We start from the raw sequence: 16268 nt of genomic DNA on the forward strand, positions 1-16268 counted from the left end.
AGGATCGTGACCAGCCAAAGCGAAGGAGCGAAGGTGGTATCTCTTCATCAAACAGCAGCGCTGGAATCCAAGTAGGTGCTCTTTACCTCTTGTTTAATTGCAATTAGGAACTTGCATAGTAGCATTGACTGATTGTTGCTAGACCCTTGCTGGGCTAGTAGGGATCGCCTCTATCCGTAGAGGGGATTTACCTCTCCAACAATTTGGCGACTCCACTGGGGATCAGCCTTTTGTCTCTTGTGTCCATTCTTTGTGTTTGAATTTGATTGTTCTCTCTTTTCAAGTTTTGGGGATTGTTTCTCTGCTTGTAGCCTTCCTGGGTCCATCTGGGAAGTGTCTTAATTGTTAAAAAAGTTTCTACCTTTGGTTTGGGAGTTTTTTGCTTTGATTCTACTCGTTTTTACCCTCAGCGCGGTTTAATTCAAAACAGACGCGCTGACGTCGCACACCTGCTTCTTTGTTTTCCCTGTCATCGCTCCTGTACGATTAACAGTCGCGCTGACCTCGTTTTTGAGACAGCGCGCTTTATCCATGTGCTTCCGCGCTGACGTCGCAAAGTTGCTACAGGCCTTCTCTTGTCAGCGCCGAGTTGCTGAAGGCCACCCGCGCTGATCCTGTAGAATTCATTTTTGTCCAAATTAGCCTCCTGAACCTGTTGCTTTGACTTTCCCCTCTTCTCTCCACTTGGTTTGTGACTTGTTTTTCATTACCTGAACTCTGAGCTACTTGTTTGCGAAGTCTTGTTTCACAGGTTTTCGTTTTTTCTCATTTTTCGGTTTTGCAAATACCTTCCTCTTTGCTTTCGCTGCTTGGTTTGTATTTCCGCCATCACTTTTACAGTTGCTGGATTGTGTTGAATCTCTAATTGACTGGTTGTAACTCTCATCCTCCGGGTGTTTGCCTTTTTCCATTGATTTCGCATTCTAGCCCTAGGGCATCTAGTGGCCGTGTGTGTGTCAAGCCTTCCGTAGGGATCTTGTTTTCTTGTTAGACCAGCCAACTTCAGATTTGTTTTTTACACTTGTTCAGTGATTGTTGAAGTGTTTTTGGTTGTGTTTCCGAGCGGCTTTCGCTTCCTCCTTGTTTGAATCCCTGTTTGTCTTGCCGAGCTTAGATCACGTAGCTCGTGCGGAACTTGGTTTTTCCTTTTGATTTGGAAATCTTTGTTGGGTGTTTTGGGAACTTTGTGTGCTTTCATTAAGTGATTTGCTTGGTGTTCCTGTTCCTCAAAATTCATTTGGATGCTTTGTGCCATTGAAAGAAAATCAAACTAGTAGCTTTGCTTTCGAGAATTGAAAAGGAAAAGAACATTTCATTGATTCGCATTTTCAAAAGAAAAGTTTCCTTTCCTTGCTTTTAGCTGCATTAGGTTGTTTGATTGCTCGTGTTCGTTTGATCAAAAATTCTTTACCTTCTCATAGCTAGAATTCATCGAACAAAATGGTATTCTTTGGCATGTAGTTTGCATCTAGGTAATTGTGAGAGAACATACGATAGGGCCTGAAATCGAAACTTAATTTCAAGATCAACCATAAAATGAACTGAATTAACCTAAAAACGCATTGGAACTAAACGCAAACATCTAGAGGTCTAGGTTAGAGACGTGTTCCGGCGTCTTTAAACATAGTCACTGTTGTTTCACATTATGGTTGGGTGATTCCTCCTTCTGTGACTCGATAGTGGTCTAACACGGACTGTGCTCCCACGTACCGTCGCGTATATAGGGAGACCCCACTAGGCTTTTATCCTTTATCCATAGGAAGCCGAGTCTGCCGCCTTGTGAACCGTAACGCACCGAACACAGCATTCGGGAAGATTGACTGCAGTACGGAAAGTCCTTGGCTCTCATACGATTGCTAAGGTGTATAAGCAGTTTTACAGGTCGCCTGGTAAACCCTATACCTAGAGTCTCCAGAGCAGTCACTTTTGATCCTTTTCGGACTCCCTAAATGAAAAGGTGCCTGTGAGCGTCTTGTCACTTCGTGCTCATTAAACATTCGAAGGAGACTGGAGTCATCTTTTCGTCCTTTTCTCGACTCTTGAAACATGAAAAGGTCAAGTTTGGTTCTTGTGTCTTAAAATTAATTCGGCCACGATAACATCACCTGGTTAGATCTTGTGTGCGTTAGTTTTGAGTAGGGTCTTTATCGTTAGTTTGCTTTAGGTTTTCTAAGGGGTCTTGTCATCCTGGCTGACCCGTCAACTCCCGGTCCGAGCGATCAAGGTTCTCCATCCTCTACTGCTCCAGAGGTACCAGTTGTAAGCGATACTCTTCCCATTGTTCTGAGTATCCAGCCTATCAACGTACGTGCCCCGGGCGACGAAGATTACATAGAAGATTGGAATCCTATCTGGGAGCCTGACAGCGATTATACCCCCCATACTCCTTTCGGTATGTCGTCTCCGATGTCTACTTCCCCCATGGATGAGACATCTTCCAGCACAGGTGAGACACCTGTGGTGACAGATATTGAAAATCCCATCCCAGCTACCTCTCCACTCCCTCCACGATATCAGTCAGTGAGGGATAGGATAGCTGCTAGAACTACTTCTACGACTATATGGGATCCTAGTCTTATTGCCACCACAGGGCCCTTTATTTCGCGACCTCTTAATACACCTGTTACTTCAGGTCTTAATACGCCTGTTACCTCAGTTCCTACCAATCCAACCATTTGTGTAGCACACCCGACTCCGGTCGTCAGTGCTGTGACAGCATCCTCATCCACGAACCCTGGAGCTGGTCCCTCTTATATCCAGGGCCAGCCAGGGGTTTCGTCTGGAGTCATTGATCCTGCACAAAGTGCTCAGCCCTCTTCTGGTGGTGTTCCAGGAGCAGGGCCGTATGATGCCCATGGGCAGCCCATTGTGGACCCAGATTACCAAGGTCCACTCTTTTATTATGATGCTAATGGTCAGTACCTCGAGAACGTTTCATCCCTGCCTCGTCAACCTTTCGAGGAGAACTCGGCACCGTTGGATGTTACGTATGATCCCGTTACTCATACTTTTCGAGGGCGCCGGAATCCTCCCGGACAGCCCCAAGGACCACCCAATCAAGGCCAGCCGCCTTATGTGCAAACCCCTCAAGGGCAACCACTTTATGGCCCGCCTTACCCAGGACAATCTGGGGGCCCACAGGGACAACCCTCGGCCGTTGGAGGTCCGTCGTATTCATATCAAAGTCAACCTACTGGATATCCAGGGCAACCTGGTACCCAGCAAGGTTACCCAACTGGACAACCCGGGCAGCCTTACATTCAACAAGGCCAACCCGGTTTCCAGCAAGGGTACCCATCTGGACAAACTGGGCAAGTTTATACTCCTCAAAATCAACCAGCAGTCCAGCAGGGATATCCTCTTGGGCAGGGGGGGCAACCCTACGTTCAGCAGGGTCAACCCACTGCTCAATCCATGCATCCTTCTGGGCAAGGGGGGCAGCCTGCTATACAGCAAGGCCAACCCACTGCTCAGCCTATGCACCAAGGGGGGCAGCCCGCTATACAGCAAGCCCAGCCCTCTGCTCAGTCTGTGCACCCTGGGGGGCAGACGGGCCAACCTTCTATGCAACAAGGTCAACCTGCTGTCCGCCCTAATCATCCATCTGGACAAGCTGGCCAACCTTAGGTTCAACCAGCTGTTCAGCCGGCTCAGTCATCCGTTCCGCAAGGACAACCCTTGGTGGTCCACAGACAACCTGGCACCCAGCAAATTCATCCTGCTGGCCAGCCAGGTCCATCTCAAATCCAACCAAGTCAACCTTCGGGCCAGATGATCTAAGCCCCGCCAGTTCAAGGACATTACTCTGGGCCTCAAACTCAAACGGGTTATCAAATGCAAGGTGGGCCACAGCCTCAACCTTCTTACCAGATACAGCCTCCCTATCAGGCTCAGTATGGGACCCAGCAACCATATGGCTACCAGCAACCCCAAGGGCAAACTCAGTTTGCTCCTTATCAAAATTATCAACAGCCACAGGTCACTCCTTACCAAAATTATCAGTATGCTGCACCTGTGGGGAAAGTTGCTAATACATGGGGAGCTGGGGGGCAGACACAGGGACAACCGTCCGCATATGGACAGAACCCCTACGGACAAGGTCCCTATGCGCCAGGCTCTTTTGGGCCAGGTCCATCGGGACAAAATTCTTACGCGCCAGGCCCTTTTGGGCCAGGTCCATCTGGACAGAGTTCGTGGGGGCAACCACCATCTGGTTGGAACCCTAATGTCGCCTCGAATCTGCAGCCACAAATGTCCTTTAACCCTCAGTTACCATTCTTAGCAACGTTGGAACTGCTTGATGTGTCCAAGTTAACAAATGATCCTATTTTGCATAATCCATATTGGCCACCGGTTCCGACCAAAATACCAGGTGATTGTCCAAAGTTTGACGGCAAAGTTGGTGAAGACCCTCAGGCCCATGTAATGACTTATCACCTTTGGTGTTCATCGAACTCATGGCTTGATGATTCTATCCGGCTTCGCCTCTTTCAGAGAACTCTCACTGGTTCAGCCGCTAAGTGGTACATCGAGCTTAATCGTGGCATGTTTCAAGACTTCAACTCGTTGGCTATGACCTTCTTGACTCATTTTCAGTTACCCATTCGGTACGAGACTGGGACACATCTCCTCACGTCTCTCAAACAGGATACGGCTACGCACATCTCTGATCATATACATGAATGGAGAAGGCGTCGTCGCTTGATTAAATTTTGGATTCCTGATCAACTCCTTACCGACTAGTTCACGACTTCCTTTGTCCCTAAGATTGCAAAAGAAATCACAATGGGAGCGTGTGTAACTGAGGAGCAAGCAATCGCGCGAGCTCAGTACCTCGATTTAGTGTACTCTCAGTCGGGTACTTTGTATGAGTATTTTCCAGATGCCCCGAGGCCTGGACAGCCCAAAGCTCCACCAAAGCCTTCTGTTGATGGAGTCATTGGTTCTGTGAATTCGTCATCAAAGAAATCGGCCGCGAACCCTAGGAAGCAGAAACAGAACGCCTCTAATGAAAATGCTTCTCAGGGCCAATCAATTTCTGGGAGTACCTCCGAGGTAAACGCCGTTCAGTCCACCGCGGCGGACAAATCCTCGAAAGGGAAAAAGAAAGGGAAAGCTAAAGATAAACCTGGACAACCCAAGCAGGATCCCCCTAAGCCTCCCTCCGAGGAAGGAGCTAAGCGGAAACCTAAGTATCCTTGTCTCATCTACGATGAGGATCACTATACCAAGGATTGCCCAAGGCGGTCCGAAGTTAGTCGACTTTTGAAAGGTGCTCTGGGGCCTCCTGCTGTGCTAAAAGAGCCTTTCCCTTCCCAGCAGACCCAAATGGTGGCAGATCCCTCTCAATCTTATTCCTCGTTCGGTTCTCAAGTGTTCATGGCTGGAACGATTCCCATCCATGTTTCAACTCGAGCGAAAGATTATCCATCTCAAGCCGGGAAAGAGCCGGAGGTTCCCTCTAGCGCTCCTCCGTCCAGTTCTAGTCCCCTTCACATCGAACGGCCCAGCACTGAGACGGTCCCCCGACCCCCTCCCAAAGGTGTACTCAGGAAGTCATCTTATAACCCCAATGCTCATGCTGCCCAGCACTATAGCATTGTCGAGGACTTAGCTCAGGCTCCGTCTGCTATGTCCGCGTTAGAAGTCCTTCAGAGCTGCCCCTCCCAGAGAAAGTCCTTGCTATCAGCCATTGGTGGCATCGATCCGACAGATTCAGATTTAATTTATTTTGATCTCGAGGGTTTCACACAGAGACTACCTCACCAAGTGGCTTTCCTTATACAGGTCCTCATCAATGGCAAAATGATTCATCGTACAGTCATTGATGAGGGTGCCTCGACCTGCATCATGTCTGTTGCTTGCTGGAAGGCTATTGGTTCTCCTGCTCTGAGCCAGTCTCCTACGACCCTGGAAGCTTTCGATGGAAGAGAATCTCGTCCATATGGTATCCTCCCACGATTGCCTATCTCTTTAGAAAGGAAAACCGTAGAGGTAGAGGTTGAAGTTGTTGACGCTAATCTCACTTACAACCTCCTCCTTGGACGAAGCTGGACTTACGCCATGCAAGCCGTGGCTTCCTCCTTGTTCCGTGTCGTTCGCTTCCCCCATCAAGGAAGAATCGTCACGGTGGACCAGCTGTCCTTTTTTGCTTCCTCTTCTGAAGGAAATGTGCCATTCGTGGAGCATACCTCCAAGTCGTTAGTGAGTGTGGGTGCCGGACTGTTCAAAGATCCCTCCTTAATGGGAGTCTTTCCCCTCCCACCTCCGAATCTCGCCCCTGTTAACATGATTTCAGTACGTTCTGATCCATGGGTTCTTCCTCCCTTGAATCAAGAAGACTCTTGGGGTGATATGATGCCGTTGAGTCCTGCCGAGCTCAACTACATCGAGATTGTCGCTGCATCGACTCCCCCTCCTGAACCTGCTTTTTTAAGCAGTGTTCCTGATTCATATGATCATTTCCCTTGGCTGGGAGATGAGGCCACTTCGGACCCCCTGAAGGAAACATTTCCCTCCGATGAGGCCATCATAGAGACTATGTCTCTCGAAGAGCTCCCTTGGTTAGATCACCACCATCGTTCTTCGTTTCTCCCTCCACATTCGGAAATGGTCGCATGTCTCAAGCGGTTTGCTTCATGTGTCCCATCTCCGCCCCTCCAAACACCTGTCCAGCTATACCAAGTGTCTTCGGAGGGCAATATGGGTAACATCACGCAAACCCAGCCTATCGACATCTCTGTCAAACCAGGGATTGTCGAGAATATTTTCATTGGAGTCACGTGCACTCCTAAGGAAGTTCAACTCTATACCGCTTTATTTCGTGAATTCCGTGATGTCTTCGCATGGTCTTACGAGGAAATGCCCGGCATTGACCCTAGTATTGTGGTGCACGAAATACCTACTTATCCAGGCGCTAAGCCTGTTCGTCAGCGCTTACGTCCAGTGCACCCTCGAAAGGCTGCAGCCATCAAGGCCGAAGTCGAAAAGCTTCTTCGAGCTGGTTTCATCTATGCCATCCCCCTCACGGAGTGGGTGTCCAATATAGTCCCTGTGAATAAAAAGCAGGGCACTATCCGGGTCTGTGTTGATTACCGCGACATCAATCGTGCCTGCCCAAAAGATAACTTTCCTACGCCTTTTATTGATCAGCTTATTGATGACTGCGCAGGAAGTGAGATTTATTCGTTTATGGACGGATTCTCTGGTTATAACCAGATCAACATAGCCCCTGCAGACCAGCATAAGACAGCTTTCATTTGTCCTTGGGGCACCTTCGCTTATAAGAAGCTTCCTTTCGATCTCAAAAATGCCGGTGCCACTTTCCAGCGGGCGATGTCTATGCTTTTCATGATATCCGACACATCGTACAGCCTTACCTGGATGACCTCCCAGCTCATTCAGCTAAACGTCAAGACCATCCATCTCATCTACGCGAAATTTTTCTCCGCTGTCGACACTACCGTATTCGACTCAATCCGCATAAGTGTGTCTTCTGCGTAGAATCTGGCCGACTACTCGGGTTCATCGTCTCCCGGGAAGGCATCCGTCTGGATCCCCTCAAAGTCGAGGCCATTTTGAATCTTCCTCCCCCTGCCTCTTTGCAGCAATTGCAGAGCTTGCAGGGTAAAGCTAATTTTCTCAGACGATTCATTCCGAATTATGCCGAGGTGGCTAAGGGTTTCACACGGTTATTAAAGCGAGACACACCCTTTCGTTGGGATGCTATCGCCCAGGAATCTTTCGAGCGTCTTAAAGACCTTCTTGTCTCAGCTCTGCTCTTAAGACCTCCGAACTACCACCGTGATTACACTCTCTATCTTGCTGCCGCTGACACCACCATCGGCATGGTTCTAGTGCAGGATGATGATGCCGGCACCGAGCACGTTATCTATTATCTTAGTCGCAACCTTCTGGATACGGAAACTCGCTACGCATATGTCGAGAAGTTGGCATTGGCAGCTGTCTGCGCCATCCAACGATTCTGCCATTATATCCTATTGCGCACAACGACCGTGATCTCTGACTGCAACCCCATGACCTACATTTTGTCGCGTCAACTGTCGGGGGGAAAATACTCGAAGTGGATTGTGATCCTCCAAGAGTTCGACTTGGAATTCACTGCGGCCAAGTCGAAGAAATCTCTGGTCTTTGCTGAACTTCTCTGTTCCTTACCATCTCACTCTGCACCATCTCGTTCGGAGGAGCATATCCCGGATGAAACATTGTTTCTCATCAGCACCCTCGACCCGTGGTATGGGGACATTATCGTATATTTGCAGACGTCTTCCTTCCGTCCAAACGTATCGAAAGATGCTCGACGACGAATTCGTCACCAAGCTCAACCCTATCGCATTTTGGGCGATACCCTGTACCGCCTCGGCGTTGATTCTGTTCTCTGCCGATGTTTGACTCTCGAGGAAGCTGAACGGGTGTTGAATGACTGCCACTCTGGTGCTTGTGGCGGTCACATGTCCGGATATGCTACCGCCCAGAAAATTCTCCGTGCTGGTTACTTTTGGCCTTCTGTCTTCAAAGATTGCATTCTTGCCGTTCGCGCATGCCATGAATGCCAAGTATACCACCAGAAAATGCGTGCTCCTCCTGCACCACTGCACCCTGTTGTCACCGTAGGTCCATTTTCCAAATGGGGCATCGATTATATGTCCTGTAACCCTCGTTCGGCCGTGGATTATTTCACCAAGTGGGCCGAAGCGATGCCTATATTGAACGAAGACGGTTACACAGCGGCGCAGTTTTTATTCAATCATGTCATTACTCGTTTCGGAGTCCCTCAGGCTATTGTCACGGATCACGGAAAGCATTTCCGTAATCACATGATGACGGAACTAACGACCCAACTAGGCTTGTGTCAAGATAGTTCGACACCGTACTATCCACAATCTAACGGTCAAGTCGAGGCCGTGAACAAAGTCTTGATCACTATGCTTCAACGCACCGTCAATACGCACAAGTCTAATTGGCATCTGATGCTGTTCCCAGCCTTGTGGGCCTACCGGACTTCTATGAAGGATGCCACCGGTTTCACTCCGTTTCAGTTGGTTTACGGACTGGAGGCCACCCTTCCTGTCGAATGTGAGATTCCTTCGTTGAAATTAGCTGTCGAGTTGCTTCCCAACACCACTCCGGTGGAGGAACGGCTTCTTTACCTAGAACGGTTAGACGAGACTCGTCGTTTAGCTTCTCTGGCTATCGAAGCGCAAAAGAAGAGAGTCAAGGCTCACTTTGACCAGAACATCCATCCTCGTTCCTTCATTGAGGGAGATCTAGTACTGCTCTACGATCAAGCTAAAGATAAGCTGGGGGCAGGAAAACTCGAATCCATGTGGCTAGGTCCCTACATCGTGAAAAGAGTTTTACAAAAGGGCGCATATGAGTTGATTGATTACGAAGGAAATCCTCTTGACAAGCCCCGCAACGGGCTGTATTTGAAGAAATATTATGCATGACTTCATGCACTCAGTTTGTACATACGCGTGTTTAGTGTGTTTTGTGTGCATGATTTCATGTTTTGCTTTGGTGTGAAGGCGTGTTTGCCTCTTATTGTGTTTTCTTCTTCTTGTGCAGATGTCTAGTGCACCCTATGTTGGTTTCGCTGATGGCGCCTGTCGTAGTACTTGCAATTTGTCCTCTGCGGTGTGGGCAATCTATGATCCTCACGGAGAGTTGCTAGATCTTCAAGGAGTCTGCCTCGGTCATACCACTAATAATGTTGTCGAATACAGTGCCGTAATTGAGCTACTAGCCGAAGCAGTTGATCTCGGCATTCGAGCAATGATGGTAAACCTGGACTCCCAGCTTGTCGTTCATCAACTCAACGGACGATATTCCGTCAGAGACCAACGTATCCTAAGGTTGTATCTACGTGTCAGATTGTTAGAAAGGAATTTTGACTATATCACATATCAACATATTCCGAGACGATTAAACACGTTGACTGATGCATTGGCAAATCATGTGTTAGACAGACATTTGCGAAATAGATAAACATCATACAAGAAAACATAGAAAACATAATAGAGTAAAGCATATGTAAATAAGATATTTCCCAAGCATAGTTTGCATGTGTGCCGTGTGTGCTTTTAAGCTTGCATTTAAAAAAATTAAAATATATGGGTCATGCGTTGTGCAATTCATACATAAGATTACATTTGTACTGAACATTTGCATAGCATAAACAAAACATTATCATATGTAGCAAGATCCATCCAAAAATCGGTATGTATATATATATATATATATATCGTGTGGCGCACTAAGGCGCTCAAAAATAAGTGTGTATGTCAAAAATAGAGTCACTGTCCTCAGTACATCCGAGACATATGTCTCTCAAAACATCAGTGGAAGTAAACCTAGGCGACTAGTGTGCTGGGTTATGCTCTCTGTAGCATACAGCTGCTCGTGCCGCCCGCCTCAAAAGGCAGTGCATCCTGGGTGCCACCCCCACTGTGTGGATCTGATGCTCTATCGGGACCTCTTCGACCCCCTGGTAATCTGGCACTCCCTCCAGCAAACCCTCAAGGTTGCGGGCCACAGTCTCCGACGTATCCACTCCTGGAGGAACTAAGGCCAGGGCTCCAACTCCTTGCCCCTCTTTTCGTGCCATTGGGGCTAGGCCAATGGGTCTCACAGGTCCCACATCTGCATACGGTGACATTTATTAAGACATGTACATGAAAAACCAAAAACATCAAAAAAAAAAATGTTAAAATGAGATCAAGTGACATACCTCCATCATCCCAATGCTCTCCTGCGGGCAGTGGCATGTCAGGATCATTGCGGAAGTCCATGCTGGCATATGGCCAATCCTCCACAATGAAAACCTGGTGGTCCAGCCACTCTCTGAAATACACTCCCCAAGATACTGGGCGACCACCACCTCCACGCGGCATGACGCGGGCCCATCGACTAGCCCTCGTCTCCCGAGGACCTCTAGGTGGATCCACAGCCATGGTCTGTAGCTGTAGAACCGGCACCCGCTCCAGCATGAGTGGCAGAAGGAGCGACCCATACGCGAACTGCTTCGTCTCTCCACGACGGCAGTTGCTTAGTTGCCTCTTCATGCTAGTGGTCACAGCAGTTGCCCAGTCAAAGATGGTGGGCTGTAGGCACTCCAAAGCTAACAACAGTTGGTTCTTCGAGGCCTCATGATTGGCCAAGGAACCCGCTGCCCGTGTCACTAGGAAGAGTATCGTGCGGAGGGGCATGTCCCGCACTGTCGGGATACCAACCTTCCCGCTCCGTGTCTTTTCGGCTCCTGGGCATACTCTAGCCATCAGCTGGTCCAGAGTCTCACCGCTGGGTCGCTGCCCCTCCAGGATGGGCCTCTGGCCCCGGCGCGACAAACCAGTCAAGAAATAGATATCCGAGGCGTCGAACTCGATGTCTTGGCCACGGATGGTGAATTTCCCGTCTATTGGGTTCCAAGCCCTGATCAGGAACTCCAGCAAGTCAGGCTGAGCTCTCAGACGTGGAGTGAGAAAGAATTTCATGAATCCGCACGCCCGCATGGCATTTCGGCAATCCGCATTTGCAAAAGCAGCTATATCCTCGACATCATGGGCTCTCTCTTGCCATACAAAAGCCATTGTGCCCTGCAAAGCCATGAAGAAACATTAGAATGCTGTTTGTGGAAAATTGTACGTTCATTTTGTAAAAAATCAATTTTTTCCGCGCCAGCGCGACTGTTTTAAAAACAGTCGCGCTGAAAATGGCGCCCCTGTGTTTTTTCATTGGGTCAGCGCGGAAGCACACGTGTTTTCCGCGCTGACCCAAAAGGTGGTACGTGTAATTTTAAATCGATCAGCGCGGCCCCGAGCGGGAAATCCGCGCTGACCGAGAGCGCATCCACGCTCAAAGAATTTGCCCAAAAGGGCGAATTCCACCGTTAAAATGCTACCAAAAGGACTCAAAATGGAGCGCATGGCAAGGGGAACCTACCTGGATCAAGTCGTTCGATGAATGGTGTCCGCACGGGGAAGAATTCGCTCTGTCAACTTCACATCTTCACAACGTTCTCGAAGGCTCAATATGGTAACAATGGTAAAAATGACTATTTACCCTTCTATTTATAGTAAAAATGGCTCAATTAACTATAGATTTTGCAAATGTGGGTTTTTGTCATGCTTTTACCATGGATTTAGCACTTCTGTCAATGTCTTATACATGTTTTAATATGTTTTTTAACATGTCGAACGGATTTATGCGGGTATTTTTACTGTGCAGGTCCTCAGAATCGGTGAAGTCATAATGGTCCTAAAATCACTTGGTCCCAAAAAATGTCGTCTTTGAGCTCTTTTCCGACATGAAACAAGAAAAGATGGCCGAGCTTCCTTTCAGCTCGTTAAAGGGAACGAGAGGCGGTCGTTTTAAGCTCTTTTTCCTACCGTGTAACTTAAAAAGATTGTCGGGTGTTTGTCGTTTCGTACTCGTTATCGGCTCTAAAACGACGTGTTTCCGACCGCTTTTTTACTTTTTTGGGTCAAAGACACTATTTACGAAAAGTACTCCTCGATCGTAATGATCAGGCGGTTCTTTCGAGCATTGTTTTATACTTTTTCGGGCTCGAGAGACACAACTGTACGAAAAAGGACCCCCCTGGAGTCTCCTTTTCCGCTGTCTTTTCAGACTCTCTAAACAAGAAAAGACGCCGAGTTTTTCCTTTGTCAGGCTCGTTAAACACTTGATGACATCGGACATCGTCAAAATGACACTCTTCAAGCATATGCTATCCCCGTCAAGCTTGTCATCCAAAAATAACCAGGGTACCTGCCAGAAATGGTGGGGAAAATGGAACTGCAATTGTTGCGTCGACAGTATGTCGCTCTTGAACATGGCACTGGTCTGCATTCGTGTCGGGTGGGAATTTCTCATTTTGTTTCACAACTGACCTCCGTGGGTACAGGTTATCCTATTTGACCTCTCATTTGCTCATTGCCACCGTCATCATACCCTCTGCTCATTTGATGTCAAATACTGCCAAATCCATTGTCGTGCCGCCGATATGTTCAAGAGAAGTTGACCTCTGCAATAATACAACCTCCTCTGTTATCTCACACAAATCATTTTACCTCTGTCTCGTGTCGATGATGTGGGAAACATTATGGCCCACCTTCGATCAAGGTCACTTCCTGTCGACTTCAGCTCATTATCCGGGAAGGTGACTTAGAGACTCCCTTCAGGTGCCTTAGAGTCTGCATGCCTCAATGGCAGGTTCTTCGTGTTCGACGCGAGGTTTTCATTATTGACCTCCGATCAGATGATTCTGCGGGTGTTCGACACCAGCTCATTGATTCACACGCCGCAGATTGTACCTATAGTACCTTGAGGACCATTGTCATTATTGGTGGTACCTCTCGCGTCTGTTAACAGTTTTCATCATTGACTGGTAATCAGACGATGTTCATGCATGTTCGACTTCAGCTCATGTATTCACATGCTTGGACTTGTACTTTGTTCGGGTCGGGACGGAGCACAAGACCCTGGATCTCTGTCTGTTATGGTCCAGGTTGCGATTTTGTGGATGATCATTACGTGACTCATTACTGGATGGCTGCGCCCATACCTGAGTCTTCATGGATGGCTGCGACCATACCTTATCATTATTCTGGTCTCTTTAGCTGGGTGGTTGCGTCCATTCCACAGACCTTTTCGCATGTCTTTCGGATGGCTGCGCCCATGCCTAGACTGCATGTACTTGATTATCAGAGATATTCGGTCCTTCCTGGTGGTGTTCCAGTTCGGCAAGTTTCGTAAAGCATTTCACCCCTCCCACCCTCTCGGTCTTCATGCTTTAGGGGGCATCTGTTACACAGTAATTTGTCACTGTCTCCCTGTCAGTCACCCTACTGTGTCAGGAATTCACAATAATCAAGTTCATGCCTTCTGAACTGGCCAAAAACCCACTTTTCCAAAGTTTTCCTCATCAGCGCGTCTGTTTCTAAAATATCCGCGATGACTGGCGCTTTATAACAGACCGCGTGCGCTGCCAGCGCGGAAGCACACGCCTTTCCCGCGCTGATCGAATTTCATGACCAGCGCAGCCCCTGTTTGTATCTACCCGCGCTGACATGGCCTTTTCCATTATGTCTTTGCGACGTCAGCGCGCCAGACCAGTTATGCACCCGCGCTGATCCAGTTTTGGCGAATTTGTTCCAACAGCCAGCCTTCCAGATAACTCCATGATCCGGATTTAAACAGGAACGCAACAAATTACAGAGATAACCATATACACAAAGATGCAGCGGAAATAATACTTCATTTCATTAATGGAAAATACTGAAATATGCTTACAAACAGAAATGGCAATAAACTAGCTAGGGCGATGGTAGCTTATCTCTGAGAAGAGATGTGATGGCTACATGCCTCTGAACTGTGTTACAATGAGGCTCGAAGGCCTATTTATTGTTGAGAAACAATGGACAACCCTTAACATTCCAAAACCTAACCCTAGGAGATGAAACGCCAAACTGTGGGCCCCGTTTGGGTAAATTGGTACATCAACTTCCCGGGGTCGTAACTTTGGCATACGATCTCTGTTTGACGCGTACAATAGCTCGTTAGAAAGATCTATCCGAGCACTACCACTTTGGGAAGGGCAACATTGGTCCATGGACCCATGTTGCCCCCAGATTTCCCAAAAAACGTCGTTTAGGGTCTCAAAACGGCTCCGGAAGTTCAGGACCCGAAAAACTGCTAAAAATAGTAAGTTGTGCTACAATTAAGGAAACTGAAAATGCTGAGAAAGACAATGGTGGGGGTCCAGGTGGACTTGGCAGGTGGCCACCAATATCCACCTGGATCACTCCAGACTTGGTTGTTGGCCTTGTGAGTATCGACTCCCTTCTATGGCATGTATGTTCGACCCTTTGCAACTACTTCCCTTGAAGATAAGCTCATCCTTCCACCCTTTAGGAGCCTCCTTCTCCTATATAAACTTCCACCATTACCATGAGCAGCTAGTTTGGAATAGCTTGGATTGTGTAGAGCTTATAGTGCTCAGATTGCTGCTACTATAGGTATTTGGTGTGATAAGTGTGGAAGTGCATGATAGCTTAGGGAAGGTTGTGTTGTGTTGCTTGTGTGAGAGAGAGTTTCTTGTCTTGGGAGAATCATTTCCAAAGGTGAATGCTTGAGACACTTGCTGACTGGCCCCTCCTGAGAAGGTTACCGACGTCAGAACATTTGGTTGTACTCTTCTCTGCTTGATTAATAATAGATGACTACTATTATTGTTCCATTCTCATTCGTATATGCAATGGTTAATGTGAATTACATCCTTTCTGACTGATGTATAGTTGCTTTTATTAGATTTCACGCTTGTGTTTGTTTCCTCTTCGTGTGTGCAGGTATCTATTCGCGGAGATCGCGGGGGATCGTGACCAGCCAAAGCGAAGGAGCGAAGGTGGTATCTCTTCATAAAACAGCAGCGCTGGAATCCAAGTAGGTGCTCTTTACCTCTTGTTTAATTGCAATTAGGAACTTGCATAGTAGCATTGACTGATTGTTGCTAGACCCTTGCTGGGCTAGTAGGGATCGCCTCTATCCGTAGAGGGGATTTACCTCTCCAACACTCATGTTTAATCCCACTAGTATAGATGAGGTATCTGTTCAATTTACACATCTAGAAGCTAGAGGAAAGAATGGGAACCCAAAAGCTGGAGGATCATCCAAGCCCATTGCAAGCAAGAATTAGGAGAAAAGAAAATAGAAATGGAAAGAGAGGAAGGCCAACATTGTACAAAAGAGCAAGTCTTCATGCACTCATTGTAAGAAGGATGGGCATGATGATGAGCACTGTTGGATTTTGCATCCAGAGATGAGACCTAAGAAGTTCAAGGGTAAGAAGAAGAAGACTGCTGCATCTATTCAGAAATATTTGGGGTCGGACTCAGGTGATGAAACAACCATTGCAGCCACAGGTATAAAAGGTAAAAATTCTGAAGCATCTACCAGTAATTCTGCACAATCTACTAATGATGAAGAAAATGAGAGAAAAAGACATGCGATTTTCCATATTCGAGTCATTTTCAAGCATCAAAATATTGATACTTTGTTTGATAGTGGCTCACAAGTAAATTTAATTTCTGAAGTAATTGTAAAGAAGTTGGGATTACTGACTACACCTCACAAGAAACCATACCCATTAGGTTGGTTAAGTGATAAAGCACAACTACAAGTGACTAGACAATGACTTAAGTTTTCTTTTGGGTCAGCATTTGTAGATGAGGTTGAGTTAGATATAGTTC

This window comes from Pinus tabuliformis, chromosome 7 (genome assembly GCF_031772625.1).
Source record: "Pinus tabuliformis cultivar Carrire ecotype Pingquan chromosome 7, CPIR1, whole genome shotgun sequence".
NCBI classification, from domain to species: domain Eukaryota; kingdom Viridiplantae; phylum Streptophyta; class Pinopsida; order Pinales; family Pinaceae; genus Pinus; species Pinus tabuliformis.